This window comes from Lineus longissimus, chromosome 7, assembly GCF_910592395.1.
Source record: "Lineus longissimus chromosome 7, tnLinLong1.2, whole genome shotgun sequence".
In the NCBI taxonomy this organism is placed as follows: domain Eukaryota; kingdom Metazoa; phylum Nemertea; class Pilidiophora; order Heteronemertea; family Lineidae; genus Lineus; species Lineus longissimus.
Genome location: NC_088314.1, coordinates 15664639 through 15669732, shown reverse-complemented (window position 1 = coordinate 15669732; position 5094 = coordinate 15664639).

The window sequence follows — 5094 nt, the reverse complement described above, 5'->3', positions numbered from 1 at the left end:
ATTTATCTGGGGTAACCTGTTTTACACACAGTGGACAGTGCTTAATCATTTGACATTAATTTTACTTGGTATCTCGCTCGTCTATGCTATCCCATTTTTTGGGCCCTTTTTGGGGGGTCTGGCGGACCCTTAGCGACGCGAAAAATGTCTGGCTCTAGCACTTTTGATGAATGTTTAGTAGTAAGCACAGAGTGTTATTGGTTACAAGTGGTATCTCAACCCAGCAGTTTTACTCACTGATGAGATCATACTTCTCAATATGTCTTTTTTATCACCTTGCCTGCATCATTGCCATCATGTAGCTAGATGTTTGAAATAAATATATGTTTTAGTTTGTCTCAGATACTTGTAGTTTTGTATACATCTAACGACCACATCAGACTTACAATATCTGGGCTAGCCAAGTTGTACCCCAGAGCCTATTGGGGTCTGGCAGGGTCATAACAATGGACATTTTGTCTGTCGTTGATAATTTTGCATTCCCTATGATGTGCTTGATCATTTAAACTTGGTTTCAGCTGGTACCTGCAATATCCAGGCTAGCCTAGTTGTACCCCAGGGCCTATTTGGGGGGGTCTGGCAGGGTCGCTACAATAAACATTTTGTCTGCCATTGATAATTCTGTATTCCCAATGGTGTGCTTGATCATTTAAATCTGGTTTCAGCTGGTACCTACAATATCTAAGCAAGCCTAGTTGGACTCTGGGGGCGAGGGATCAATTCTTGGGGGTGTCTGGTACTGCTTGTGCAACGGAAAATTTATCTGGGGTAACCTGTTTTACACACAGTGGACAGTGCTTAATCATTTGACATTAATTTTACTTGGTATCTCGCTCGTCTATGCTATCCCATTTTTTGGGCCCTTTTTGGGGGGTCTGGCGGACCCTTAGCGACGCGAAAAATGTCTGTCTCTAGCACTTTTGATGAATATTTAGTAGTAAGCACAGAGTGTTATTGGTTACAAGTGGTATCTCAGTCTACTATCTTGGGACCATTTTTAGGGGTTTTTTTTGGGGGGGGGTCCCCAGACCCACATGCAACGGGGGGTACCCGGCAGACTGCCACATCTATTCATCTAAGATGACCCTTTACCCACTCCCACACTCAGGTATTGGTACCTAGTTCAACTAACCCGAGGGCCCTGGGCTGCCGGTCTAAATGTGACTGAGGTGAATTCTGCGAAAAACCTCAAAACATTTCAGAATAGATCGTAGACCAGTCATCAGAGGTAAAAGAGATGATAACTAAATTTGGACTGCAGGTCATAAGTATTGCTACAAAGCAAATGTCTTTGTTCCGATCCGTTCCAAATACGGGCGACTCATTCAGAAGCCGCGACGATTCCTCCATGGGTCTCACTAGCCAGTGCAATGGCCGGGCCTACCTGGCTCCACAAATGGCGCGACGTCATTTCATGCATACCCCTGTTCAAGTGGCTGTCGACCTTGCAGTATATCACTCTCACACATAAACCTATACATTTCTGAATAGCTTGTCGCTTCCAGAATACATCTGGCCAGCTTTCATTGTTATTAAGTAATTCAGTCATGAGAACATGGGGGCAGCACAATACATGAGACACCCTGTACATCGATGAAAATTTTGAAAATTTCACCTTGCCGCCTTATAACTTGACAATTAACATGGATGGTGAAATAATATTTTTATAAACTTCTACTTATCACCTTGAGAAAGCCAAATAATAACAATTTTAAATGTTGATACCAAAATAGGGTGCTGTTGCGGCTTTTCTTTGAGCATTTTGACCGCGAAGTCTCACCTTGAGAACATGTGCACTCTGACAGGAACCAGTTCATGTCAACATCCGATTGAGCTATACATAGCATGCGAGGCCTGGTCACTGCGGACGTGCACAGAAGAAGCTGATATTTTCCTCAAATAATCGTCAGAGCTACCTCTTCACAAAATACCCAGGACACCGACATTTGAACATGCAGCAATAGCGATATGATAGGCTCATCTGTATCCATGGTAATCGCCTGAGATTGAAGAACTTTTTGTTTAAGGGGGACCAATGTTGACCTGATCACAACTGGCTAGTGAGACCTTAATGGTAACATGCAGTCTCATATTTCCCCTTTTTACAACAAAATATGAAAATCTGGATTGATACAAACATTTTGGTGTCCTACATGACAGGTCCAACAAGAATAGCTTCCAGTGGTGATCCATTCAACATCATAGGCAAACTCAGCACTTCACCCATTTTCAAATTCGTTCAGAAAGCGGAATTCAGAGGGAATTCGAGTAACAGCACACCTCAGCTGTGGAGGCCTTTTTGGTCCATGAACTGAGATGAAAGCATCTTTATCCACCCGAATGCATTCGATGAAGTCAAATGATGTTCAAAATGACATTTATTATCATATTTTATGATTTCACTTTTTTGGGTATTTTGATTAATGGTAACATGCAGTCTCATATTTCCCCTTTTTACAACAAAATATGAAAATCTGGATTGATACAAACATTTTGGTGTCCTACATGACAGGTCCAACAAGAATAGCTTCCAGTGGTGATCCATTCAAAATCATAGGCAAACTCAGCACTTCACCCATTTTCAAATTCGTTCAGAAAGCGGAATTCAGAGGGAATTCGAGTAACAGCACACCTCAGCTGTGGAGGCCTTTTTGGTCCATGAACTGAGATGAAAGCATCTTTATCCACCCGAATGCATTCGATGAAGTCAAATGATGTTCAAAATGACATTTATTATCATATTTTATGATTTCACTTTTTTTGGTATTTTGATTAAGGTCTCACTAGCCAGTGCAATGGCCGGGCCTACCTGGCTCCACAAATGGCGCGACGTCATTTCATGCATACCCCTGTTCCAGCGGCTGTGGACCTGGCAGTATATCACTCTCACACATAAACCTATACATTTCTGAATAGCTTGTCGCTTCTAGAATACATCTGGCCAGCTTTCATTGTTATCAAGTAATTCAGTCATGAGAACATGGGGGCAGCACAATACATGAGACACCCTGTACATCGATGAAAATTTTGAAAATTTCACCTTGCCGCCTTATAACTTGACAATTAACATGGATGGTGAAATAATAGTTTTATAAACTTCTACTGATCACCTTGAGAAAGCCAAATAATAACAATTTTAAATTTTGATACCAAAATAGGGTGCTGTTGCGGCTTTTCTTTGAGCATTTTGACCGCGAAGTCTCACCTTGAGAACATGTGCACTCTGACAGGAACCAGTTCATGTCAACATCCGATTGAGCTATACATAGCATGCGAGGCCTGGTCACTGTGGACGTGCACAGAAGAAGCTGATATTTTCCTCAAATAATCGTCAGAGCTACCTCTTCACAAAATACCCAGGACACCGACATTTGAACATGCAGCAATAGCGATATGATAGGCTCATCTGTATCCATGGTAATCGCCTGAGATTGAAGAACTTTTTTTTTAAGGGGGACCAGTGTTGACCTGATCACCACTGGCTAGTGAGACCATGATCAATACACCGCGCGGCGGTATGTCTAAGTACGCATGCGCACTTGCTATGAGTATTATGACGTCATCTACGGACATTATATGTGACGTCATCCGTGACGCGAAGTTTGTGTTTATTGTTGGCCGCGGATTGCGCGTTTCTTTATTGTTTAGACGTTACGACGTTTTGACGTCGCAACAAAAAAACTCACTTGAACAACATGGCGAATCTTTAACGCAAGAACATCCTGCGCCGCCTAACCGCATTATACCGCATTTTTCCGCTTAATTATAAAGCTAGCACGCGAGGCCTTTACGTGAGTAATGTGTAATGTGTAATGTGTAATGTGTATATAATGACAATTAAATGATTTGTGAATTGTATTCTTTTGTTTTACTATATCCGCCACGTATAGTTGTTTTTTGTCCTCCGCCGGCTACGGGCTGCGACATGGTCTCTCCGACCGGATACATATTGGTATCGGTATAGTTTGGTAAATTGATTGAAAAGTGGCTAATTGCGAGCCTCTTGGACTAGTGGCAGATATAGATGAATTTGAATAGATAAAAGATTCATGTTCAAAGAAACTTGGTCACCTTACGTTGTCATTGTCGTCAGGATTGTTGTCACAAATAGGGTGTGTCAATGAAGACCAAAAATTGCAGCATTTGTGTGTTAAAACAAGTACACATTAAAGAGTTGTACGAACTATAGTCAGACCATGCGTACAGTGTAAATGGTACCTGTATGCCCATACGTAAAGTGAGCTGAAATTGAATTGTGATTGGATACTTATTAATTGTAGTAGGCCTAAACGTTCATGTTGATTCAGTAATATTACCACTGCATTTTATAGAGTAAGATATAGGGTCATAATAGTAGTCAATTGGACTTTTATTTATGAAGAAGCTATATTTTGAGACCATGCAGTGAACGTCGAGTTTTCATAATTGTCGATACATGTGCGGTATTGTGTTATAATTCTCGAAATAGTGAACTACCGTCATTCCTTCAAAAGAGACTTGTGTGCCTATATTTGAATATATATGGGATTGACTGAGTGACATTTAGTGAATTGCCGTTGAATAACATTGAGTCAAGTTATTTGCAGGAAGTGACATTTATTAAGTGAAAGGAGAATCATCTGATGATAAATCTTCATTTGATTTGAGAACAGACAGTTTTAGTATACTAGAATCTGAGTAAAACACATTGCATGGGTGAAGCCGACGATCGTGAAAGTCAGAGTGGATCAGCGCCACCTGCTTCTCTGATGAGGAGACACGAGAGGATATTTCGTCTTGATTTTGAGCAAATCAAAGAGGATGTCCTGAAACTCACATTGGGAACAGGAAACGTCGTAGTTGTAGAATCTAGACTGCAGGAATTACGACAACTCAAGAAAGAATACGTCAAGGTCAGAAGTGACATTTTAGATATCTTGTCAGAAGAAGAGGTAGAGGATGAATGTCAGAACATAAGCATGTTTCACCGGGAATTTAGGCGTGTTGATGATAAAGCAACGAGCTATATAAAAGAAGTTGAAGCAGAAGTTTCACGGTCAAGTTCCTCATCCGATCAGAGTGTACACCACTTAACAAGCAGAAGCAGGAATGCAG